An 11,525-nucleotide genomic window follows, 5' to 3' on the forward strand; every position below is an offset into this window, starting at 1 on the left:
CTTATCATTGAATACTTTCTGTCCACTATATATGATCCTTAACTTGATAATTAACCGACTTTAAATTATAATGTTCAACATTCTACAGACAACGACTTTACCCATATATCCAAAAATATGTTCAGGGTTTTCAGGTTTTAAACGTTCATTCAAGATTATTTGCTATATGGTACAATACTCGATAAAGAGGTTGTGACATATAAAATAATTTAAAGTAATATTTTAAAAAATCACATAGCCTCAAACTATGTTTTAGGAACCTTGTTACAGTTTTGATCCTATGTAAACGAATTTCATAAACGAATTAAACCGGATTTAACGTGCGACTTTAGTTGTGTAATGTGTATCAAATAGTATTTGTCTGGTTGGGTTCATATCGGACATCACATAATATTATATACATGTCATATGACCAAATTTACACCACTTATTGTTCAAAGGAAATTATCAAGAGGCTTCATTCATTGTTTTATTTTAACTGCTGTTGATAAAATTATTGCAGAACACAAAAGAGTCACAATAGGCCTAGATTTTTAATTCTTATAATAATTTAAGGTGGTACCCGACACATTCTCTAAAATTCTTTGGCTCGTTTAATTTTCATAAAATTTTAACAAAGTATTTACTTTGATGTTTGACAAAAATATAAAATCTTCAAAAAATTGGAACCATCCATTTTATTTTAGAAAAATTACACTGGTTATATTAATAAATACTTTATTGCAAAAAGCATATATATGCTATAACAACGAAAAGATATTTACAACAGGAGTCCTACATATATATATATTGATTCTGGAGGCCGGAAAATAGTTTTTATTCTCAAAAAATATCGTTCTGTACCGGCCCATTTAGACAAACTATGTTCTTCGTGACCTTTTGTACTTTCGCAATAAAATTAAAATTGCAACATATGGTATAAATTACACATAGAAAAACACATTTTTTTAATAGAAAAAAACCTTGAAGATAAAATTTTAGAAGAAATTCTTATATAGGTAAAATTCCTTACAAAAAAATGGGGTCAGGGGACACGATTCTTGCTGCAAATCTAAATATAAATATATATATTGGACACGATTCTTGCTGCAAATCAAAATCTAAATATATATATATATTTATTTATATAAACGAGACTATATATATATATATCTTACATTAATTTGTAGGATCCTTTACTTATCTTACATTAACTTGTAGGATCCTTTACTATAGATAATTTAGCTGATCTGTAACAATAACATCTTCATGTCTTATATATCATGTACTGTAGTACGCCGCTAGATTAAAACTGACGTGGAAAGGTAACATATGGCCACCGAAAGCTCTTTTTTTGAGAGCCCAGGTGGTCGTGTGGTCTAGCGGGACGGCTGCAGTGCAGGCGATTTGGTGTCACGATATCACAGTAGCATGGGTTCGAATCCCGGCGAGGGAAGAACCAAAAATTTGCGAAAGCAAATTTACAGATCTAACATTGTTGGGTTGATGTTTAGACGAGTTGTATATACATTATGTACACAGCCATGTATCACCATCATTGATGGCGATCCGATGGATACATCTGTTGTAGGGTTGTCACTGACTCAGACGTACTTATGAATATAATTATTTTCTGTGACTGTATCTTACATTAATTTGTAGGATCCTTTACTATAGATAATTTAGCTGATCTGTAACAATAACATCTTCATGCCTTATATATCATGTACTGTAGTACGCCGCTAGATTAAAACTGACGTGGAAAGGTAACATATGGCCACCGAAAGCTCTTTTTTTGAGAGCCCAGGTGGTCGTGTGGTCTAGCGGGACGACTGCAGTGCAGGCGATTTGGTGTCACGATATCACAGTAGCATGGGTTCGAATCCCGGCGAGGGAAGAACCAAAAATTTGCGAAAGCAAATTTACAGATCTAACATTGTTGGGTTGATGTTTAGACGAGTTTTATATATATATATATATATATATATAATTTACAGGTCTAACATTGTTGGGTTGATGTTTAGACGAGATGTATATATATATATATATATATATAAACGAGTCTGAATTGAAAACTACGTTCAAACCTATGATTGCGTTGGAAAAAAACCGCAATTTTTATACGTGTGCCATATATATATATATTTAGATTAAGATTTGCAGCAAGAATCGTGTCCCCTGACCTCATTTTTTTTGTAAGGAATTATACCTGTATAAGCATTTCTTCTAAAATTTTATATTTAAGGTTTCTTTCTATTATAAAAATGTGTTTTTCTATGTGTAATTTATACCATATTTTCAATTTTAAGTTTTATTAAAATAAGTCCACCGTCATCAATTTATATAATAGATTCCCTTGACAATTCAGATGGGAAATTACTTTTTTATTGCGGAAGTACAATTGAAAAGGTCACAAAGAACGGAGGTTGTCTGAATGGGCAGGTACAGAACGAAATTTTTGAGAATAAAAATTATTTTCCGGCCTCCAGAATCAAGCATGTAAATGTAAGCTGTGTTGATTTTTTATTGTTGTCCTTTTAAACTTTTTTGGATTCGAGCGTCACTGATGAGTCTTCTGTAAACGTAACGCGCGTCTGGCGTATATACTAAATTTAGTCCTGGTATCTATGATGAGTTTATTAACGTGCAATCTAATACAAAATGTTTAAATGGATCATACTGTAGAGCTTTAAGAACTACATCCAGTTTCCTACGAGACACAAGACATCTCTTTCTATGCCATTCAAGGCAATGAAAAAATGATTAACAAAAGTTAAAGTTCACTATCACCATAGAAGTTTGGATCTACATATAAATGAATAATTCTAGAAAAGCTGGTTCATAACCTTTGATTGGACAAGGGGTATAACCCTTGTCTCCTAAGAAAAATGTTCAGCTAGCTGTTGCATGAACAGTGACTTGGATGATTCAATATTCCTTGACTGACAAACAATAAGAACTGAAGATTGATTCTTTTGAGTCACAGACAGCAACTTTAGTTTGCATGAATACTCCTGAGGTTGGCTGCTATATAAGAAAAGCCATTATGTGTTAGAGTGACTTGACAACAATCAATAGAGAAGAAATAGTTATCCAACTGAATCTGCAGCTTTTTCCAATTTAGTTGAGGTATTTACGGCTCGCGGAAAAATGAAGCGGTTGGGAGCAAGACAACTGAAGACAAAACCACACTTGTCTTGGCCAAGCCAGAGTAATATAAAACTTTATGGATAAATAAGGAAAGGTTGGAAAATGATATAATTTAGATGCCTAAACATGTTCTAAAATCTAAACTCCTGTTGTTTCGACAAAGTAAAGGTTTATTACTTGTATGTTATAAATCTTTAACCCAACTTTGTAGACATAAGATCATATAGAAGAGGGACGTAAGATACTAGAGGGACGGTCGTTAACCTTTGTATCTGATTTTCGATTTTACAAAATTATTAAAACCGTGGTGTTGTATGATCTTAAAAACGTCTACAAGAATCATCATTCAATTGTGATCAGGTGGAAACCTGATGTCACTGGTGTCATACAAATGCTACTATACTCAAAACTACTTTTGACAGCTTTTGCAGGAATGTTATATGGACGATCATCCACACAAAATTATCATTTGGTTCTAAAAGATGAACAAATGGCCACATGATGCAATCTTTAGTTCTGGTTAGTCAATTTTCAAGGTTCTCATATGATGCAGAAATCGTATAAAACCTTACCAAATCAAAGTGTATACAAACTAGAGGCTCTTAAGAGCCTGTGTCACTCACCTTTGTCTATGTGAATATTAAACAAAGGAAGCAGATGGATTCATGAAAAATTGTGTTTTGGTGGTGGTGATGTGTTTGTACATCTTACTTTATTTAACAGTCTTGCTGCTTACAATTATCTTTATCTATAATGAACTTGACCCAGTAGTTTCAGTCGAAAATGTTAATTAAAATTTACAAATTTTAAAAAAATTGTTAAAAATTGACTATAAAGGACAATAACCATTTCGGTCATGCTGACTTATTTGTAAATCTTACTTTGCTGAACATTATTGCTGTTTACAGTTTATCTTTATCTATAATAATATTCAAGATTATAACCAAAATTGGCAAAATTCCTTAAAATTACCAATTCAGGGGCAGCAACCCAACAACCGGTTGTCCGATTTATCTAAAAGTTTCCAGGCAGATAGATCTTGACCTGATTCACAATTTTACCCCAGTCAGATTTGCTCTTAATGCTTTGGTTTTTAAGTTATAAGCCAAAAACTACATTTTACCCCTATGTTCTATTATTAGCTGTGGTGGCCATCTTGATTTGATGGCCAGGTCACTGGACACATTTTTTAAACTAGATACCCCAATGATGATTGTGGCCAAGTTTGGATTAATTTTACCCAGTAGTTTTAGAGGAGAAGATTTTTGTAAAAGATAACAAAGATTTACGAAAAATGGTTAAAAATTGACTATAAAGGGCAATAACTTCAAAAGGGGTCAACTGACCATTTCGGTCATGTTAACTTATTTGTAAATCTTACTTTGCTGAACATTATTGCTGTATACAGTTTATCTCTATCTATAATAATATTCAAGATAATAACCAAAAACAGCAAAATTTCCTTTACATTACCAACTCAGGGGCAGCAACCCAATAACGGATTGTCTGGTTCGTCTGAAAATTTTCAAGCAGATAGATCTTCACCTGATTAACAATTTTACTCAGTCAAATTGGCTCTAAATGCTTTGGTTTTTGAGTTATAAGCCAAAAACTACATTTTACCCCTATGTTCTATTTTTAGCTGTGGCGGCCATTGTGATTTGATGGTCAGGTCACCGCACACATTTTTTTCAACTAGATACCCAAATGATGATTGTGGCTAAGTTTGGATTAATTTGGCCAAGTAGTTTCAGAGGAGAAGATTTTTGTAAAAGTTAACGACGACGGACGACGACGGACGCCAAGTGATGGGAAAAGCTCACTTGGCCCTTTGGGCCAGGTGAGCTAAATAAAGAATGTATCCCACTGCAGGCCCCTTGCAAATATACAAGAATCAATGAACTAATTCAGTGTGAATTTGGATTTATATAGTACGTATCTCGGTATTTTGTAAATTCAACATACATGTATTCATTTTTGAATGTTTCTGTTATGGTTTCGGTTGGATAATATGCTATAGATATAGGAAGATGTGGTGTGAGTGCCAATGAGACAACTCTCCATCCAAATAACAATTTAAAAAGTAAACCATTATAGGTTAAAGTACGTCTGATTAGTATAGATGATATGGTATCTATGATGAGTTTTTTTATGTCCAAATAATTATAAAATTGCCTTTCCATAAAAAAATTCCATGCGAATTCTTTGGACGAGTATTGTGAAAAAAAATGTTTGACACGTAGGCGTCTGAGGTGTTAATCGTTGATGGAATATGTTCGTTTTTGTTCTGTAGTTTGCATTTTGTGTCGACTATTATATTATGTGTTTGTGCGTTTTTCTGTGACGAATGTTCTGGCGTGTGGTTTATGCTGTAGTTATTCAGGTAGTGTTGTGATTTCATCGATATTTTTTTAACATTGTCTTAAAACGGGAGGTTTGGCTGGCCATTAATCCAGGTTCAACCCATCATTCTTTTCTTAAAATATCCTGTACCAAGTCAGGAACATAGCAATTATTTTCAAATGGTTCGTTTCTATGTATGTTAGCGTTTTTTTGTGTTCCTGTTGTTCTTTCGTTTTTCTCTCATAGTTGATGTGTTTCCCTCGGTTTTAGTTTGTTACCCGAATTTGTTTTATCTCAATCGATTTATGACAATTTAAAACCAGTATACTACTGCTGCCTTTATTTCAAAAATATTGACGTTTAGTTTACTTTGCAACATAATAAATGACATGTGTTCTATACATTGTTATTAGAGATTGATCAGAAGTTTGAGTGTTCATTGTTAAATAACAAACAGTAATGATGTAACCCAAAAAAGGCGAAAGTGACGCCACTAGAATTCAAACTAGATCTGTGTTTGGTGATGATATGTATTATATCAATATGATCGATATGTTGTCATTAGAGATTGTTCGGGGTTGAGTGCTCTAATCGTTCAATAAAAAACAGTGATGGGGAAACTCGAGAACGGTGAAAGTTAAGCCACCAAAATCCATATGTGTTTGGTGGTTATAAGCCGTGATGAGGAGTTTCATAACATTTGTTCGATGCAAACTAAAGTTAGAGAACCAACTATCGGACCAATGATTTGGTGTCTTATCTAGATAGCGACATGTCTTCGCGGTCTTATATCTATAATTGAACTCATCATAGATATCATGATTGAAATTTAGTATTTGCGTAAGACGCGCGTTACGTCTACCAAAGACTAATCAGTGACGCTCGAAAAGTTAAAAAGGCCAAATAAAGTACGAAGTTATAGAGCATTGAGGACAAAAATTCCTAATAGTTTTGCCAAATACTTCTAAGGTAATCTATTCCTGAGGAAGAAAAACCTTAGTATTTCTAGAATTCATAGTGTTTTCTACAGTTAATTTATAAGTACCAGTATAGTCGTATAGTTTCCTTGGTAGATAAAATTGAGAATGGAAATGGGGAATGTGTCAAAGAGACAACAACCCGACCAAATAAAAAAAACAACAGCAGAAGGTCACCAACAGGTCTTCAATGTAGCGAGAAATTCCCGCACCCGGAGGCGTCCTTCAGCTGGCCCCTAAACAAATATATACTAGTTCAGTGATAAGAGAGTTGATGTGAACAATGAAGCTATTAAACCATGTGTTCCAATGGTGAAGTTGAAATAATCCCTTCATAAATTTTAGCTGGTTGACCATTATGGAATATCCGTTACATATATGATATATAGGATATGTTCCTCATATCGTAACTACAATCCCTTCGCTTTTCGCGAATGTGAAACCACCTAATTAGACTTTGTACCGGGTCTGTAATAATATGAGCAACACGACGGTTTCCACATGTGGAGCAGGATCTAATTACCCTTCAAGAGTACCTGAGATCACACCCAGCTTTTTGTGGGGTCCGTGTTGCTTAGTCTTTATTTTTCTATGTTGTACTATTGTTTGTATTTTTCGTTTTCAGCCATTGCAGTGTCAGTTTAATTTTTTAACTACGAGTTTGGATGTCTTTTACATTCTCGTTGAAGTTGTGCAAGTCCAAACTCGTACATCTGATTCCTGCAATTCAGAAATCACAAACTGCACATTCAGAAAACAACAACGTAGTTTGTCTAAATGTTAAAAGGGCCAAATAAAGTACGAAGTTGAAGAGCATTGAAGACCGAAAATTCAAAAACGTTTTGTCGAATACAGCTAAGGTCATCTATTCATGAAAATCCTTAGTATTTCAAAAATTCAAAGTTCTGTTAAGACTTAATCTATTATTATGAACATATCAATGATAACTCAAGTCAAGTTAGTCATGAGGTTTTTTTTAACGGTGGTTCACATTCAGGTGAGTACATCATTAAGAACACATCGTAGGTTACATGACTGTATGTTGGTCGTGCGTTTTCGCTCATCAGCTGTTCTTATTCAGAAAAGATAGTGATCTACGTGATTGTAAGTCAGTCATTCCCAAGGCAGCTGTTCGTATATCATTCTGAGCTCGTCGTAGTTCACATGATTGTGAGTATTCATGAGTTTTCGTTCACCAATTGTTCAAAACCAGGTTAGTACATCTCACTTTTTTGAAAATGTCATCAATTGATAGGAAGCAGTAGGAAAACACAAATATGCCTTGCTATGAATAAAGTCAAAGTAGTATACCACTCTTTTTAATAGTCAAATCGATTAAGTGAAAACAAATCTAGATTACCAACTAAATACTGAGGGAAACACATCAACTATGAGAGGAGAACAACGGAACAATAGACTAACTGGACTACAACAAAAACAAACGCTAACATACATAGAACGGACTAGGACTATGAACAGTCTGAATATCTGTAAGAAGCTGCTAAATCTTATCCAATACTCAAAATTTTAACTTAATATCAAATGTTAAAACGAAAATATGTAACCTGCAGTTATGGAAATAACTAATAGCACTTAGCAGTTTATAAAATGTAGCTTCAGTAGATCTCCCCCTTCTTGTGCACATTAGAATTAATTCGCCACATTATCAGAAGACAACAATTTCTGAATAATATAAACTAGAGGCTCTAAAGAGCCTGTGTCGCTCACCTTGGTCTATGTGAATATTAAACAAAGGAAGCAGATTGAAAATTGACTACAAAGGTCAATAACTCCTACAGGGGTCAATTGACCATTTCGTTCATGTTGACTTATTTGTAGATCTTACTTTGCTGAAAATTATTGCTGTTTATAGTTTACCTATATCTATAATAATATTCAATATAATAACCAAAAACAGCAAAATGTCCTTAAAATTACCAATTCAGGGGCCGCAACCCAAAAACAGGTTGTCCAATTCATCTGAAAATTTCAGGGCAGATAGATCTTGACCTGATTAACAATTTTACTTCATGTCAGATTTTCTCTAAATTATTTGTTTTTTGAGTTATAAGCCAAAAACTGCATTTTACCCCTATGTTCTATTTATAGCCATGGCGGTCATCTTGGTTAGTTGGCCGGGTCACCGGACACAATTTTTAAACTAGATACCCCAATGATGATTGTGGCCAAGTTTCAAATAATTTGGCCCAGTAGTTTCAGAGGAGAAGATTTTTCTAAAAGATTACTAAGATTTACGAAAAATGGTTAAAAATTGACTATAAAGGGCAATAACTCCTAAAGTGGTCAACTGATCAATTTGGTCATGTTGACTTATTTGTAGATCTTACTTTGCTGAACATTATTGCTTTTTACAGTTTATCTCTATCTAAAATAATATTAAAGATAATAACCAAAAACAACAAAATTTCCTTAAAATTACCAATTCAGGGGCAGCAACCTAACAAGGGAATGTCAGATTCATCTGAAAATTTCAGAGCAGATAGATCTTAACCTGATTAACAATATTACCCCTGTCAGATTTGCCCTAAATGCTTTGGTTTTTGAGTTATAAGCCAAAAACTGCATTTTACCCCTATGTTCTATTTATAGCCATGGCGGCCATCTTGGTTAGTTGGCGGGGTCACCGGACACAATTTTTAAACTAGATACCCCAATGATGATTGTGGCCAAGTTTGGTTAAATTTAGCCTAGTAGTTTCAGAGGAGAAGATTTTTGTAAAAGTTAACGCCGGACGACGACGACAGACGACGGACGCCGGACGCCAAGTGATGAGAAAAGCTCACTCGGCCCTTTGGGCCAGGTGAGCTAAAAAGAAGATGTGGTATGATTTCCAATGAGACAACTATCCACATAAGACCAAAATGACACAGACATAAACAATTATAGGTCACAGTACGGCCTTCAACAATGAGCAAAGCCCACACTGCATAGTCAGCTATAAAAGGCCCCGATAAGACAATGTAAAACAATTCAATCGAGAAAACTAACGGCCTTATTTATGTAAAAAAAATGAAAGAAAAAAACAAATATGTAACACATAAACAAACATCAACCCCTGAATTACAGGCTCCTGACCCTGTTACATATAATTATAAACATTGCACCCTTTTGATAATTTTTAAGAATTCAAGAGGCTATCCTTTTAAAAATACTTTCATAAAGGAGAAGACTCCTACTGAGTGAACTTTTAAAATTATATATCTTCATTTTAATCACATGGTCTTACTATTTGTATAAGCACCTATGTTGGTGATAATGCCTGACCTATTGTTTTAATTTTAGAGTAAAAATCCTACACAGGATAAAGTCACATTTAAGTCCGAACTTGTCTTATGGGTTTTGGACAGTAAATTAGTTACTGGTGACCTAGAAGTTATTCTAATCTTTGAAAGAAAATTAAAACTGCTTCGCTGAGCACAGCTAGATATGCCCGCAGAGGTCCAACCTTGAAAAGTTGGGTCAAAAATGGACACAATATTCAAGTTTGATACAGGTCTGAATTTGGATTGTAATTAAATATTTGACATATTATAGGTTTATGAATAAATATAGTCAAAGAACTTAAAATTGGTAATATGAATAGAATTTATACTCAATTAAAGATGTCTTGCTGTTGTGCAATACACCTTGCTGTTGCACGATACTTGTAATTTGTTGTCAGACTATAAACTAATAAAATCTTTTAACTCAGAAACATAAGATCGAAAGAGAGCTAACAAAAATAGATATAAACAATTTACCAAAGTTTCAAAAAATAAACGCTGAAAGAATTTTTGAGTTGTTCCAAAACAAGAAAATCCCCCTTTTTGTAAGGAATACAACAACAAAACTTGGAAACAGTAAATCTGAACTTTATAAAAAAAACTAGAGGCTCTAAAGAGCCTGTGTCGCTCACCTTGGTATATTTAAATTAAACAAATGAAGCAGACAGTTCATGACAAAATTGTGTTTAGGTGATTGTGATGTGTTTGAACATCTTACTTTACTGAACATTCTTGCTGCTTACAATTATCTCTATCTATAATGAACTTGTCCGTGTAGTTTCAGTGGAAAATGTTAGTAAAATTTACAAATTTCATGAAAATTGTTAAAAATTGATTATAAAGGACAATAACTTCTTAGGGGGTCAATTGACCATTTTGGTCATTTTGACTTATTTTTTAGTCTTAAATTGCTGTACATTATTGCTGTTTACAGTCTATCTCTATCTATAATAATATTCAAGATAATAACCCAAAACAGCAAAATTTCCTTAAAATTACCAATTTAGGGGCAGAAACCTAATAACGAGTTGTTCGATTCATCTAAAAATTTCAGGGCAGATAGATCTTGACCAGATAAACAATTTTACCCTTGTCAGACTTGCTCTTAATGCTTTGGTTTTTGAGTTATAAGCCAAAAACTGCATTTTACCCCTATTTTCTATTTTTAGCCGTAGCAGCCATCTTGGTTGGTTGGCCCGGTCACAAAACACAAATTTTAAACTAGATAGCCTAATAATGATTCTGGCTATGTTGGTAAAATTTGGCCCTATGGTTACAGAGGAGAAGATTTTTGTAAAAGTTAACTAAGATTTACGAAAAATGGTTAAAAATTGACTATAAAGGGCAATAACTCATAAAGGGGTCAACTGACCATTTTGGTCCTGTTGACTTATTTGTAAATCTTACTTTGCTGAACATTTTTGCTGTTTACAGTTTATCTCTATCCATAATAATATTCAAGAAAATATCCAAAAACAGCAAAATTTTCTTAAAATTACTAATTCAGGGGCAGCAACCCAACAACAGGTTGTCCCATTCATCTTAAAATTTCAGGGCAGATAGATCTTGACCAGATAAACATTTTTTCCCCTTGTCAGATTTGCTCTAAATGCTTTGGTTTTTGAGTAATAACCAAAAACTGCATTTAACCTCCATGTTCTATTTTTAGACGTGGCAGCCATCTTGGTTGGTTGGCCGGGTCAAAAAACACAATTTTTAAACTAGATACATCAATGATGATTGTGGCCAAGTTTGGATTAAATTGGCCCGGTAGTTTCAGAGAAGAAGATTT

This window comes from Mytilus trossulus, chromosome 2 (genome assembly GCF_036588685.1).
Source record: "Mytilus trossulus isolate FHL-02 chromosome 2, PNRI_Mtr1.1.1.hap1, whole genome shotgun sequence".
In the NCBI taxonomy this organism is placed as follows: Eukaryota; Metazoa; Mollusca; class Bivalvia; order Mytilida; family Mytilidae; genus Mytilus; species Mytilus trossulus.